Source organism: Hyperolius riggenbachi, chromosome 3 (assembly GCF_040937935.1).
Source record: "Hyperolius riggenbachi isolate aHypRig1 chromosome 3, aHypRig1.pri, whole genome shotgun sequence".
NCBI lineage: Eukaryota > Metazoa > Chordata > Amphibia > Anura > Hyperoliidae > Hyperolius > Hyperolius riggenbachi.
The window spans coordinates 184,944,186-184,961,007 of NC_090648.1; the positions used below are offsets into that span (position 1 = coordinate 184,944,186).

At 41.4% G+C, this 16,822-nt stretch overlaps 1 long non-coding RNA gene across 1 annotated transcript in view; it reads left to right on the forward strand.

Moving 5' to 3' along the window:
* The first annotated feature begins 208 nt into the window (after window positions 1-208).
* The window catches only part of LOC137563232 (uncharacterized), a 237,068-nt gene continuing 220,454 nt past the window's right edge, over window positions 209-16,822 (forward strand). The window contains exon 1 of the long non-coding RNA XR_011030296.1: window positions 209-355. This is a non-coding gene — a long non-coding RNA (uncharacterized lncRNA). The remainder of the gene's footprint in view (window positions 356-16,822) is intronic.

The window sequence follows — 16,822 nt, forward strand, 5'->3', positions numbered from 1 at the left end:
ACTGGGGGCACCTCTACCTGTCTAAACCTATACTGGGGGCACCTATACCTTACATTTATCTAAGAGTCTTAAGTGTTGTCCCGTGAACAAATCTAATAAAATACAGTATTTACAAATATGTGAGCAGTGTACTCACTTTTGTGAGACACTATATCTAATGCATAGTGTATGGCTATGTTATTACTGTGCTGTATGTTATCACAGGTCCATGTGCTGTCTCCAGTGTTCCGTGCACAGGGACTTCTCACTGGCCAGTCAGGAAGACCTTCTCAATGTTCATGTCTGGACTTGCTCAACCAGCCTGATGCGTTAGCCTCATTTCACCACCCTCACATCAGACAAGTGCAAGTCTCTGGTAAGTCAGTGATATGGAAATATTCTGTGTCATTATACTAAACTTCCATTAAAAATTAAGTCAGCCAGCACTTTAGTCTATATCCTTCTTCTTTTTTGTCCTTTTTCTTTTGCTTCATCATTTGGCTGGTGATAAAAGTTGTAACAAGTGCATAAGGGGCCATGCTGATTTTTTTTTTTTCTAGTTTGTTTTCTGTTGCTCCAACTTTTTTTGTTCTTTTTTTCTTCATTATTTTTTCTAGTTCATGAACTGTAGTTATATATTTAACAATTTTTTGCGTGATGCCTTTCAAGTAACGTGTTTACCCAGAGTGCGCTGAGCTGATCACTCACAAAAGGGTAATAAATTAGTTACATTGTAACACATGGAATTACTTATAGCATAATGTACGAACAGATGAAAGCTGCCGATATTTATAGTTGCAAAATCTTGTTAAATCTAAGGGACTGGTTTGGCAGTCTCTTGAAAGGATAATGCTTTACTGTGCAAATAAACAAGCTCTTGGCCACATTACGTTTGCAGATACCTGCATTTCTGTTTTGTATTATGGAGTTTGCGTTAGCCAAAGTATCCTGCCTGAAAGCTTTATTTCTTTTCCTTTTTGGAGTTGTTAAATCGTATACTATATGGACCCACTTACATGAGCATTAAGGGCTATGAGCTTAAAGTGTGATTCCAATTTTATGCCAGTTTGCATTCTGCAATATTCCCCGTGGTTCTGCTTGACTCTGCCGGGCTGAGATTGTATCGGGATTGCTTGGCCTGACTGTTGCTGGATGTTAGCACTTCACCTTTTACAACTGGTGTCTGAAGAGCCTAAATGTAAGAATATTTGCGATGATTGAGTTATGGATATCGCCAGTGCTGATCATTTTGCAAGCTGCTATGTTTTTAGCTGTCGTTATTGTTATTATACATTTATATAGCACTGACATCTGCAGTATCTTATAGAGCATGTTGAACTGTTAATGTCAGTAATTGTCCTTCACAAGGGCTCACAACAGAATCCCTACTGTTGTTAGTTTTGGTGGTAAATCAGTTAACTTACCATTACGCATTCAGGAAGTGGGAGAAAACCAAAAGTGCGCAGAAATCCATGCAAGTGATGAAAGAACATACAACCTCCATGCAGATAATGTCTCAGATCTGAACCAGGATACCTATCAGCAACTTTTAGCCATCATGCTACCCAGCATCTGTCCATGTTTACCTGCATCATATCTTGTCTTTATACAGAAAATAAATACACAATGAAATACAATTAAAAGTGAATTGTGATGCTTCTTTCACCTAAAGGATTCATGTGATGTATAAATAAGCAAACAAATTGGATACACTGGCCATCATGGTGCTCACAATACTAGATAAGTATGGATTCTAGTACAGTTCTTCAGCACAGTGGAGATCCTCAAGCGCATTGTTCCTCTCCTCACTTTACCAGCTGGAAACTGCTCCATTGTGCACTATGCCATTTCCCTTCATTCCTCATCCATAGAAAGAGAACGCTTTATTTTGGTATACCAGAGCAATGTGTATGTACAGTGTTCATTCCCCACAGTGACACCCGCAGGATCGAGTTTGATCCCGACAGGCGACACCCATGGTATGTGTGTACTTACTTTTAGACCGTGAAAGGGATATTAGACTTTATCTATGGTAGAGATTAAAGTGAACCTCCAGACTAAAAATTTACTCCGCAGCACTGAGAAGGCTTGTTTCTTTAACAGTTTCACAGCATCAGAACTTTGTTTTTCTTACCCAAGCCTCATTTTTAGCTGCACAGAAGGAAACTGCCCTAACATTTTCCCCCTGATCCTGATGGGATTTCTGATGTTGTTGTTCTCCTTCTGCTGTTTTGGCGCAAATTTGTTATTTTTAATTTTGAATTTGAGATTTGAAGCCTAGCATGCGCAGCTGGGAGGGGTGATCAGGACACAGGACAGATGTCAGCTGTTACCTCCTTTCAACCAAAAAGATGACTGCCCCCATGATGGTTGCCCCTCGTTTTGCCATGGGGATGCAGCGTTTTAGCACTAGCCATAGTGCTTAGCAGTAATAAAAGTTAAAAGCATTGATTTTATTTGGCTTCAGAGTTTCTTTAAAAGGAAATAAACATGGAAGCCTCCATATCCCCTCTTACTACAGGGTCACTTTAAGGAAACATAGGTTAAAATGCCTTACTAGAGAAAAAAAACAGCATGATAATGTACATGCTTTCAGCGTACAGAAGATGCTATTTCCTGGTGACAGGCCTGCTTAATTAAACTGATTAAAATAAACAGTATTCCATGGCACAGCTGATGCTCTCTGTTTTGCAAAGACCTTTCCTTTAGCATTCTCTCTTTTTTTGAAAACAAAACACTGTCATATATTTGAGATTAGATCAGTACATTCTACTAAATGAGCATAGCTAGGAGAAGGATTAATGAAGTCACTTTAAAGGTGAATGTGAATTCTGACAGAACAAAATTGGGAAATGTCACAGGAGAAGACAAACAATGTCAATATATGTAATAATGACCCGGCAATGCGCTTTTATCAAACTGCAATTTTTATTTCATATTCCGCACCTTTGAAATGAGAGCGGCGATGGAGTTGACTTTGTGGGTGAATGGCAAAAATATATATATTTTGTCTTGGAACGCATTTCAGTAGTTTTAAGTCCATTGCCTTAAATCTTCAGAAGAACAGAGCTGGAATGATCTGTCTTGATTTTTGCAGGAATAACTTGTAGAAGTTCTCCCATCATGCAGTGCTTTCGGGAGGCTGCTCTCCTAGAAAAACGCCTTATGCCATTATTTATATGTGTGTTTCTGGTGTATTACCATTATTTTAGACTCTGCTGTTTGTTTTCCTGCCGCATTACCGAAATCAGACAAATTAGCCATACACTGTACAGTCTATTGTTATTAATTTAGTCAATCTGATTTACTGGGTGGGGGGCTGTTTTGGGGGGCTACCTGTTTTGGGGGTTGGTGCAGGGGGATTAGAAAAGGTAATGGGTGGTTTGACATGCAAATGCAATCTGGGCAACTTCACTTTCTTCTGCTTAATAAATGACACATAAACACTACCTGTTTCCACTACACGCAAATTTGATGCAGATTGGATGCAGAATGGATGCAGAAAAACTGACTCCAATGAATGCCTATGTGCCTGTTTCCACTAAACGCGATTTTTCTGATGCAGATTTTCCCATAGGTATTCATTGGAGTCTGTAAGGGCCTGTTTCCACTACACGCAGATTAGATGCAGATTGGATGCAGAAAAACTGACTCCAATGAATGCCAATGGGAAAATCTGCATCAGAATAATCGTGTTTAGTGGAAACAGGCCCATAGGAATTCATTGGAGTCAGTTTTTCTGCATCCAATCTGCATCAAATCTGCATATAGTGGAAACAGGCCCTAGGCTTAGCTTGATTGAGCATTACCTCTACACACAGCAAGTTGCTGTGTGTAGAGGTATACACAGGTGTTACATTTCCCAGGAGATAACAACAATATCAATTATGTATAGTTTTCAGACCTACCCAATCAATTATTCTCCTGACAGCAGGGGCATAACAAGATGTCCCCAGACCCCCTCTCCAGGTCGGAGTGCCGTCATAGGTGCCCATTAAAAACTCGAAGCGCATGCTATGTTATCAGGTGAGTTCAGTACCCAAATTTACAGTTATAGCCTTAGCCAGCCCAGTTATATCCAAGTATCCAAGCACCTATGCCTGGGGGGTCTTTAGGGTTAGGCGTGGAAGGGCTAAGGGGTTAGGCGCCCACCTAGAGTCAGCTGGGTGTGGGGAGTATAGGTTAGTGACCCTCCTAGGGTTATGAGTGGGGTGGTGATATGTTAGGTGCCCACCAGGGAAGTTATAGTGTTGGGCACCACCTGGGGGGATCCGTTTGTGTTCAGCTTTAAGAGGGAGAGTTCTGTATGAGAATAGCATTAGGATAGGACATTGTAAAATATTGGTAACATTCCTGATATTCTACTCCAATAGAAAATAGAATATCAGTAAAATTACAGATACACCCCTCTCCCCCTCCTTGTTTCTGCTTCTGCCCTTCTCCCCAAGGCAGAGTAGCACAGGGATCATATCCTACCCGGCTCTTCACATGCCAGAAGCCAGAGGATGGCTGCATAGAGTGTTATAGTCAGATGTTGAGTGGAACAGGTAAATATTAGACTGCTTCCTGTGCTTCTCTGCATTGTGAGGAGGCGGTGCAGGCCCCCATAATCCCTGGCTCCCTCCCACACACACAGGGGCTATTGTTACACCAATGTCTAACAGTTATCCACTAAACTGATGGCCAATGATGCAAATGACTGGCCTTGTCATGGCCACTTACCTGCCTGGATCTGTTGGCTAGCACTCACCGGTATCCATGGGTATTCTGGCATGTCTGGGAGTGACACTATATCTGCGGGCACGAATGCATCTGTGCATGATCCTTTTTACATCTGCTTTTTGGACGTATATGTATTCCACCCCCCCAAATGGCCATTTTAACCCGGGGAGAACCACTAACCAGTGCTGTTTTATTGCTGCATGCACCTTTGAGAAATTCTCCCTTGACTTAATCCTGTATCTACCTGTCCCTGTGGATGCTGACACTGGCCCGTGTGACTACCCAATCTGTTGCTTACCTTTGCTCTGTATGACGACCCGCTCGTGTGCCAACCTATGCTTATCTGAGAACCTGTCCTGTTGCCGAACCTTTGCCTGTAGAGACAACCTGCTGTGCTGCTGACTTCTGCCTGTCTAAGTTTCTGCTTTATTGCCAAACTATTGCCAATCCAAGGACCTGACTCATCACTGAGCTACTGCTGTTCCAGACTTAGTCTGTGAGAGAGCCTCTGCACCTTCCTGATCTTGCGCATAGCCCTCATGCCAACTCAACTGGTCTTCTAGTGCTTCTGCCCCTTTTCCTCCAGTTTACCCTGTTGTCCTGTCCTCCTACCAGGGTGTCTAGGTGGTAAGCTGCAAGAGTAGCTGTCCTTGGCACAGTTTCCACAACTTCAGGTACATCACTCAAGCCGTTACAAGGCTGGACAATGCCATTTGCCATGTGTGAGTGCCTCACTTTAGAAAACATGGTTGTTACAATATCAGGTGTCATTACTAACTGTTATTAAAACAAAAGGCTATGTCCTCTTAATCAAGTTTTTTTTTTTTTTTTTTTTTTTTTTTAGATCTCTTTGCAACACATGCACCCAAATTCCTGGTTAGCTTACTATGACAGATACGCAAACATTTGACAAGATCTGAAAAATAACTAGGCACAACTGTAAGAAATGGTCTAGAGCAGGTTCTGTTCTCATACAGTGTATAGTTCAGTCTCCATACAACGCTGCTTCATATCTGGGACAAGACAATATCAATATTGAGTTTGCACTTTCTTACTGTGTTTGCGCAAGTTTCCTCCAGGCACTCCATTTGTTTTTGCACATCCCAAAAACATCTTGTTTCTTTCTTGCCTGCCAAAAGAATTGTAATTATGTCTAGCTAGAGTTGTGATTACTATAGCTGTAGAAGGTCTGGCCAAGCACTTTTGTGACCAAGCAGACCACTCTTCTCCCAGCAGCACTGTAAGAGCTAATGTGAATCTCCACTTTCCTTAAAAAATGCAATCCTTATCAAATCATTTCCACATATTTTTAAGTATTTTAATAAGCTTTTCTACACAGACATAACTGTTATTACTGGAATCCCTGAGAAACCGCAACCGGTACTACAGTAACGTGTAGTCAAGGGATACCCAGTGACCAGATCCAGTGGTTCAGGTACTCAACAAACTATCTGCTACCACATGCTCAGGACAGAGAGACAAGTTCATATAGTACCAAATGGATAGAAGATCCAGCACTAAGCATCTTCAGAGGCTAATAAGGCCACATTAGCCTCTGAAGATGCCTAGTTAAGCGAAACGGTCGTTTCCCCAACTCCCACACCGTCCACAGCCTTATCAAGGGAACGGGTATGTGACTCATGCTGGTACAGCTATTTTTAAATGTATGAGCCTTGGCAATATTTTATCTAAATATTGCTATATTGTTTTTTTTAAGTGTTTTTATGTGGATCAAATTTTGATTATACTGTATGAAAAAAAAAAACCCTCTATGTTTTTTTTTCTTATGACTGAAGATAATATATAAATGTTTGCACTAAGTTGGAGTTAACCCTTTAAAGTGAAGCTAAACTTTTCTTGTATAGCTACTACTAACTACCCTAAATACAAGGCCTTGTGCGAAGCTTAGGGAGGTGCTTCACTGGAAAATGACAGCTTGAACTGAAGAAAGAGTATATGGGTGGGGGATACTTTATTTCTTTAATGTTAATTTTCCTGAATGGACATATACAACAGCACATGCGTTTAATATGTAGGTGCAGCAGCTGTTCATTGAGAGACCTACAAAACTGTCCCTGTCTTAGATAATGATATCTTGTACTTTTGCATTTTTATTTTTGTTTCATGACTTTAGATTTGTTGTAACCAAATATAGTTATAAGGTTCTTCCTTTTAGTTTTTTCCCTGCTTTTTCTGTGCAGGTTGTACCCATGATGGGAACTCTAAAGCGGATGGTGTTAGTGAAAGGTATGATAAGAGAGACATATGGAACACCAGGGCATTAGTTGTATGTTTATATATTAGTGGTCAGATGAGTCATCTGCTATGCTTGGAGCGCAAGAAGTTAAAAGAAGTTAATAGATCTATTCAGCAGAGATGCCACGAGTCATACCACTGCGATCTACACTCTAATTATACCCCTGCTGTAGTATCATGGCACATTAAGAATATGTTGGAACTCATTTGTGTTTCTTTTCACTGGAACATTGTTTTAATATTGTTGCCCTAGTGTAGTAATTGTGTTCTCGCTTTCCTTCTACTCTTCTGACATATAAGATTAACTTCCAGCCTTAGGCCAATCTGTCAGAGAAATGGGGGAATGCTCCTGATGTGACAGATTTGCCAGCGGCTAAAGCTTGAAACGCGATGGGTATTGCATCTTGCACAGAAACAATCTCTGCTCACTGAAGAAGAGAGCTATTACGGAATAAGCTCCGCACAAGTCGCTGGCATGCCATACATGGCTCACATCTCCAACCTTTCCTACAGCCAGAGGTTTTTAATAATCTTCCTCTGTGGAGCATGGGACTACTGTCATAACACCTGCAAGGCTTTCCACAAGCTGAAGGTCAAATGAAGTGGCACATTTTTATATTCTTTTTACTGTTGTGTCGGCACGGACTTTGCTACTCTGAGAGATAACGTGGCGGCGATTCCGGTTTGTGACATATTTCACTTTCATTGGACAGAACGTCTCTATTTTGCCCGGCTTTTTTGTGGCTAATGTCCAATAAAAACCGTGAATAGAACCTTTCAGCTGCGTGTTTTGAGTATTCCAGTAATCCAAGCGTTATTAATGCAAAAGCAAAACCAAATCTTGTGAAAAGCTTTATTCCATTAGGTATTTATTTTGCAGTCAGAATGAATATTGTACCTCCAATATTCAGAATGCAGTGTCTGCTCTTTCCTGGTGACTGTATAAGTCTCCACCTCAACCCGTTTTAGTCCTTTTCTAGTAGCTAAAGTTGGCCATTTACTATGGCCCATATGCAATTCACTTTTTCTCCTTAGTTTTTTCCTAGTTAATAAGTTTTTTGTTCTCTCTTTAAAACTTTTCTGCATTTCGCAATTGAAAGTACCAAAAGTAGTAAAAAAATAAATAAAAATGAAAAAAATATTTTGAGTATTTTCTTGCTGGCTGGGGTACAAAAATGCATTATATTGTCAAGGTGTGTCAATATTAACTTGGAGAAAAGGTTAATTGCATATGGGCCTATATGATTTTTTTTTTGTCAGCTCTTTTTCATCAATACAACAACCAACCTACAAAACAATTCTTTGCAAGCAAATATAAACATTTCTCGCTCGGCAATCAACATTTTTAAGATAATTTTCATTGTTACAGCCAGATGAAAGTTTAAAAAGTACCCTGATTAACCTGTGACTCAGAGTAGGCTGAGGGTGGCTTATAGTGACAGACATTCCCCACAGATTTGAAAGCAGAATGCAAGATTACATCTCAGAACGCAAACATATTGTAAAGTTTGAACAGGGGAGAGAGTGTGAGTGGCAATTGGCATGAGGGTGTTACATATCCTAAAGAACAACAAGAAGGCAAAACAAGTGGGGACAAGATTATGGCCACAACACCCTCAGCCAGTATATCTAAATGGCCTTCTTGAGAGAGCAACCCTGAGGATTTTTTTTGTAAAAAAACGTGCAAATGATCAAGACAAATTTCCAAAAATTTTTGGGGAAAACTGCATTTGCATTTAATGACATGGGACACAAGTTTGAGTCAACCTATAACTGCAGAAGAACATAGTTGCAATATTATGGTTCTTGGCAACAGAATGTCATGTAAAGATCTAAAATTGTCTTCAGGAGTAAAAGGCGGAAATGTGTATTTGCAGCTGACAAGACTTTTGCTTTGGGATATCTTAACTGGCATTCTACCTAAAACAACATGTGACATAAGACAATATTTTTTTAGAGTACAATCCCAAGCCTACAGTACATAGACATAGGCTGTGTCCCTTTTTATCACTGTAAGGACTAAGATTTCTTGCATGTAAATTGCAATTTCTCTTCAGTTGGACTATAGTAACTCTCACTGATGACTAATTAGAGACCATGCAATTCTTGCATGGCAGGGAAACACTTGTGAGTGTAGTTAATAGTTAAAAAGGACAAAACTGAGAAGGATATGGATTTTTCCTTTTAAAATCATACCAGTTGCCTGACTGCTGATCCTGTGTCTCTAAGGCCTCTTTTCCATGAACTGTTGAACTGTGTGCTCAGCAAGCAGTCACCAGGCAGCAGTGAACAGTTACCAGGCAGCAGTGAGCAGTTACCAGACAGCAGCAAGCAGTTGTGAGAGGCATTTCACTGCCTATCAACTGACCATGGAAAAGAGGCCTAATACGTTTAGCCATAGCCCTTCAACAAGCATGCAGATCAGGTGCTCTGACTGAAGTCAGACTGGATTAGCATCTATAGCATCAATAGATAGCGCTCCGCTTGTTCATCAACATCTCTGTAGCTGCTCCATGTGTGGTAGAACACATGGAGCAGCTGCAGAGATGCTCATTTCTGATGCTCCTAACCATCTGGTACTGAGATCTATTACATCAATCGGGAGAAGCCACCACCTGAGAACAGGAGAACTCATCTACTGATCAGCAGACCCATGGACCGGGGGATGGACATAGAGCGTTTTATGACCAATCTCACAGTGGTCACACCAGACGGGTGAGTGCAACTCTTATGGGGTATGCTGATTGATGTGATGAACAAGCGGAGCGCTATCTATTGATGCTATAGAGAGTGGCGACTCCAGGAATTTCTTTTGGGGGTGCTATGCAGGTGCTGGATAATTTTGAAGGGGGGCTAGGTAAACCTTTTTGGGAGTGTGGCCAAAAAGAGGGGCGTGACCAACAAAAGAGGGGCGTGGTAAAGTGCTGGAGTGTATTCCAGTGCTATATAAATACATAATGATATGGTAGGATATAAGAGTATGGTAGGATTAGATTGTGAGCTCTTCCGAGACCGAGAACCTGACTATGCACTCTGTAAAGTGCTTGATAAGATGTTACTGCTATATAAATATAGTATGGACATTACACTGACAGGATTAGAGTGTGAGCCATCTAGAACTGGGCCTCCCTCACTCACACAATGGGACTGGCTCTCCTCTCTCCGACTCCAGACCTCCCCACTCTGTCTCCAGTCCAGGCTCTGACTGACGGTCTCTCTCTCGCTACTCGTCTCTCGTCTCCGCGCTCTGGGCTCCCTCTCTCCTCACACCCACGGCTCCGCCCTCACTACGCCGACACCACGCGGCATGTGCAGTTTTATGCTGCCTGGCCAAGTGACGTCAGCGTGCGCTGCGCACAGAACATCTGACGTCAATCGCCGTGGCGCACACAGCAAGGGGGAGCCTGAGCAGAGCACAGCAACGTGAGTGGCGTGCTAGACGGGGCTGGGGCTGGGTTAGTGCCTGTGAAAAATTTAAGCAACTGAGTGGCACTGTACGAAAAAAAAAAATTCAGCACCTGTTTTTTTTTAGGGGGTGCTAATAGGGTGCTTGGAGGATTTTAGGGGGTGCTTCAGCACCCAAAGCACCCACCTGGCACCGCCCCTGGTTTTAACTCTTTTGCCTTGATAGTGTTATTATGCAGTGACCAAGCTCATACAGTTAGCGTTAAATAATAGTATTTCAATCTATTAAGTTCTTTTAAAAACAATATTTACAGTATTCCTAATACTTCAAACAACTGTTGCGTTTTAGTATATGTTTTCAGCGTCTCTCATTGAGTAACTAGAGCCTTCATAGAATCGCTTATTTGAAACTTAGGGCTGTGGTTAGCTTGAAAAAACAAAAGCAGCTCACTGATACCCCAAATGGCAATACTAAATATCTGAATATTTGTCAATCTTATGAATTCTTTCAGCAGCTGATTCTCCCAGTGTGTCACTGGATGCAGAATAAAACTAAACATTAGAGTGTCATATATACGGAGCTGATGGGTAGAAAGAAGCCTGAAGCAGGTGACGTCGGCACATGCACAATGACAGCTCTTCTAGCCATTTCTAGAGTTGCTGATTGCTGTTGCAGGCCATGATACCTCAGCTAAGATGCAAGATTATTATTGTGCAAACTTCAATGCTTTTCTTCTTCTGAAGACAAAGTAGTGTACTCAGATGTACTCAGAAACAACTGCAATAGCTTAAAAGCTGCTGTTAAATACCTATTTCAACCTCCCATTTATGAAATGCATTTGATAGTAGTAAATTTACTTTAATTTGGACTTTATAAAGTCATGCATTTTGATCATACTATGATCTAACGCCATACAAAATAAACCGGATACAGATAGGGGCATCAAACTTGGAGAAGGACTTAGGAGTACTGATTGACAACAAGTAATTGTATTCAATGCCAAGCAGCTGCAGCTAATGTAAATTACATTTTAGGAAGCATGAAAAAGGAATTAAAAACTTGGCATGCTAGCAAAATACTGCTCCTGTTTTTCTCTCGTGAGGCTGTATCTGGAATATGGAATTCAGCTCTGGGCAGAGCATTACAGGAGGGACATTACAGCTTTGGAGCAAGTGCAGAGACAAGCCAGAAAATTGATCAGAGGGACAGACGGTCTCAGTGACCAGCAAAGGTTTGATAAACTGGGGTTATTTAGTCTGGAGAAAAGACCCTAGAGATCTAATAAGTATAAATACATCAGACAGCAATACAAGAATTTGACAGACAAGCTTTTTGCCCCTAGGCTTGTGCAAAGAACAAGGGGACATGACTTTTGTGTATGGAGGAAAAAAGTTTCTGGCATGCTGGGAGAGCGAGCAGTACTTGTGATGGAGCATACGTTTACAAACAAATGACCCATTCACAATGTTGAAAAAAATTGGGTTTTTAAGAGCAGACAAATGCACGACCAACGCTATTTGCTAAAATGACACCCAAGTTTAAAGTACAGAGAAAAATTTATAAATTTGACTGATAAATGTTAAATGTTTGTGATGTTGTGTACAAAGCTATTAAAAAATGATTAACTTATAGAGCAAACTATGTCCTGCAAATGTACAATGTTGCTGAACTTTAGGAGTCTCAGAAATGTCCATTATTTCTTCTGTGAGGTGCCTTCCAGTGCTGTGAATTCAAGAATTTCCATCTTTCCCATTTGCACATAAAGAGAGCCCAAGGTGGGCTCATTAAATTAAATAAAAAATATGCTAGCCGCCAAAACTGCCGCTCTCCATGGCTCCTGTGGGCCGCACTGGCCCACTTTCACTTTGGTGACCTCTGGGTCACAACGCTGAAAGGAGAGATTGATTCTCTCTGACAGCACGTAGAGAGGCAGGGGAGGAGCAGAGGTTGTGGCCAGGGAGAAAGAGCTGCCAATGGCTCTTGGGGGTGCTATAGCGAAGTGGTGTGGGGGGCAGAGAGCGGTGGTGGGGGAGACAGAGGCATGTCATGAGGCAGAGAACATGGCTCTGTGTCCCATCTGCCCCCCATGGAACTGCCTCGTGTTCTCTTTAAAGCATATAAACCACTGCTGTACGTACCGTAGTTTTCTCCCTTTCAGTTTTTTAGAAGACAATGGGCCTGATTCATCAAGCTACGCTGCATAGCAGTGCGGCTTAATGTGAATGAGCGCCTGCTTTCACTCGTGGCCGATACTATGTTATTTTACACACTCCTTACATAGCAGCGAGCGCTGCTATATAAGGCAGGGAAAGTGGGCACTCCTGCACAGGGCCCTTATTCAATTCACCTTTTCTCCTAAATTTTTTCCTAGGTAATATTTTCACACTTTATCAGTACGATGCATTGTAAGCCACCAACAAACAAGAAAATACTCAGGATAATGTTGTCAGTACTTTTTAGTCTTGTGTTTTTATTTTGCTATTTTTTTCAATTGTAGAGTGCTGAAAAGTTATTTTAAAGAGAGGGTGGAAAACGACCTCCTAGGAGGAAACTTAGGAGAAAAAGTGAATTGAATAAGGGTTTATGTGTTACTCAACCATAAGGTCAGCTTTCCATGTCACCAATGGGGTTTTGATAGTTGCAGTTGTTCTCCAAAGGACTCAAAAATTGAGTTATTTTCCTCATTGACTTCAATGGTGTTCCATTTAATGGTTCTAAGTAATGTTTTTTTTTTCCTCATTGACTTTAATGGTGTTCATATTTGCGTCTTCCCAAAACAAGCCTTTGACCTGTACAGCTGAACTGCCATTAAATCAAATCGAGTTTCACGCAGAGACAAGGTTATTATAGCAATGCTATTTAAATGCATTACATGAATAGCCTTGGAATAAGCTCCTTTTAATGTCATGAATAGTTTTACATTTGATTGGACTTCCGCTTTACTGTAAATTTACTTTTCTGAATAGAAATTCTTACATGTGGTTGCTATGGATTTTTTCACTAGGCACAGTATGACTACAATAGCCTCTATATGCTGATGAAGGTTGTTTAGTGGCTTCTGCCATTAGGTAATTAATATAATGCATTCTTTTACATTGTGCTTTTTTTGAGCTTTATACTTAATGCTTCACTTGACATACAGAGCTATTGAAAGAATAGTACTGTACTGCACATATAGCGGTTCCAAAACACAATAGAGTGTTTTATTTAGATCATTTTCCCTCAAGTAAATAACATGTACGTGCTACCACTCACGGAAAAACCTCATTTTATTCTCTTCTATAACTATTTTTTATTAGAGGAGAAACTCCCCCCCCCCAAAAAAAAAAAAAATTCCCACCACACACTAGAGAATATAAACAGAGTGCTGTATAGGGTGGTTGCATAATACAGGGGGTCCCTGAGATACAAACAACCCGCCGGTCCTGTCACATTTCGTTGCACACTCTCCTCTTGCACTGCCCCAGCTTAGTGTGTAAATGCAGAGTATAGTGCAGCAGAAGCTATGCTTTCACCTCTGGAGTCCGGTGTTGTGCCTCCGCCTGTCTGCTCACCACTGGCCCTAGTGCCCAGCATCTCCTACTACATGTAGCAGGATTGCACGCTACATGAGGAGAGCCAGTACTAGAGGGAGCAGAAAACAGACAGGATGGTCACATAGGCACAGCACTGGACTCCAGAGGGTAGTTTAGAGCACAGCTTCTGCTGCGCTATACTCTGCCTTTACACACTGGACTGGGGGAGGGCAGGAACAGATAGTGGGACAAGGGGACAGGGGAAGGCACAGTGGGACAGAGAGAAGCACAGAGGTATGCACACATAGCTGGGTCATCGACAAGGCAACTTAGGCAGATGTCTACGGCCCCAGTTTATGCTAATCTACAACAAATCTTGCCAAAAAAGCTAGGTGGACATCAAACATGGGCCTAAAGTCGTTGCTTGCCTAGGGCACCATTTCACTTTAATCCATCTTTGGACACACAGGGGCAAAGGTGGCATAGATGAATTGAAGGAGGCACAAAAAAGAAGACTGAAGGAAGCACAAAGGGAGACAGAAGGTGACACAGTGGGGCAGAGGTGGCACAGAGGAACTAAAGGCGACACAAAGAGACAGAAGGAGGTACAAGAACCCATGGGGCATGGCTTTGTTTGGGAGGCATGGCTTAGTTCAGGGGCAGGGCTTAATACCCTGCCACTCCAGGCAGTAGCCTGTAATGCCTATGCCTAAAAATGCCCCTGGGGGTATATTCACTAAACCCCAATGAATAAACCAGTGCATACATTCTATAAGGCTTGGCAACGTAGTTGTTGCATGTACAAAGTGACTTATGTAAATTACATAATGAGCACTGTAATTTGCATAAAGCCTCACTCCCATAATGTCTCCATGGCTTCTCCAGTTCCTGTCTCCTGACATACCACCCCTGCTATCATTATGGGTGACCTCGACTTCCCCAAATACACTAAAGTACTACTGCCACCAAACCTCTAATGCCCACTTACTGCTATGAACGCTCTTAGTGGTCCTTTGCATCAGCACAGCTCAGTTAATTGCTTACCTGTGAACAAATGCATGTGGGCAAACAGAGGCTTTGTTTACTTCAAAAGCCCACCTTTACATTATCAAAAGCCAGGTGTGGTCTTCAATATGTTAGCCGTCAAAATAGCGTCTGGACAGGGAAGACGTCTGCGGCCATTTTGGTTGCAGAACCAAAGCCATACAGTTGCACTACTAAGGGGTCTATTAACCCTTCCAGTGATACATAATAAAACAAAAATGTATTTTATAAATTAAAACTGGAAAGCTAGTTTCCTGTGTCTCTAATACTTTTAACCACAGCCCCTGAACAAGCATGCAGATCAGATGCTCAGACTGGATTAGCTGCATGCTTGTTTCAGGTCTGTGATTCAGCCACTACCGGAGCCAAAGAGATCAGCAGGACTGCCAGGCAACTGGTATTGTTTAAAAGGAAATATCCATATCCCTCTCAGTTTAGGTTCCCTTTAAACAGTTTAGAAGGAAGCCAAAAAGGCAATACTGAAGTTAAAATTCTCTCTTACTTTGATGTTTGCTGAACAGCAAGGCTCTGTATTCCCAAGCTCCTAAGGAGGACAGCAGGGCGCATAACAGATACTGCAAAGCATTCTGGGGCTGCTTCTTCTCCCCAGTGCACTCCCTTGGTCCTCCCCTTCATTTCCCTATCCCGCCCTAAGGCTGCTTTCACAGTGGGTTACAGGCTCACGTTACAGCAGCTTGTAACAGCAGCCTAACTCACAGCACTGAAAAATCAATGTGCTGTTCACAGTGCACATGTTCGTTAGAGTATACTGCATGAGTCTGCTATTGTTCCTAGCCACATGGCTAATTAATATTCACTGCGCAGTAGTGTTGTCCGGATCATGAACCATTAGGATCTTTGATCCTGATCTTTTTTTGTGAGTCGAATCATCAGGAAGCAAGGAAAGGGAGGATATTACATCACAATTGGCTTCATACAAGACAGACAAACATGGAACCTGCCATGAGCTGTCAGGAGCATCATTCTCTGCAAATACTATATACAAATTCTGTGAAATCCAAATGTGGACAGTGAAATGCATATGTAAATGTAATGTAAGTACAGCCAATATTTAGCTACTGATATGTGTTTTTTGTCTCTGAGACCCTATACCTAACAGCTCCTCTTTAATAAACAAAGAAAAGGATTTTAGTGTTACTTGCGTTCTCTAATGGACTCCAGTGCTGGAAAACTTCAGTAAATCTCTCCCTTTGTGAAAAGTTTTACATTGTTTGTTTAAATAGTTTAGCAGCAAAACTCTCTTTATTTGAGGATGTTACACACATTCAGGTAATTGCTTTAGTTGTATTTTTTTTTTTTTTAAATGAAATGTTTTCTCTAAAGTAAATTTTGAGAAATAGCTCTGCTTCCAAAGTAAGCATTTACATCAGGAAAATAGATTTTGTGATTCTGCAGGGGATACATTTAGCAAGCCAGTGTGATAAATATGTTTCCTGTCTGCATCTCGATATAAAAGCTTTCCGCTAAATGACATGATATTTTTAGATTTATCATTTCCGACTTCTCAACGTGAGACTTCCTTGTGGTTTTCAGAGATTTACTGATGCATTGAGAGCTCATAACTAGGGCCTTTCTTAGATCGCTGTACCGTATGAACTTTGGAAATGTGAGATAACAACTAGAAATCTATAAAAATTAAGATGTCAGCTTTGAAGGATCTTATCGACTAACACCACCTACAGTGGTATAATAAGTGCTGGCTGATTTAAGTGGCAGGGATGCGGGGACGTTCGCTGGGAAAGTAACTTGGGCACAAGAGACTTTTAGCAAAGTTAATGATATGCCCTCTTATGCCCTTCCTATCTTATTTTCTGCCACAAATCACGCTGTTGAGACAGCATCTCTGTGGTCATTTTACCGGCATGCCTTATCTCCAGTT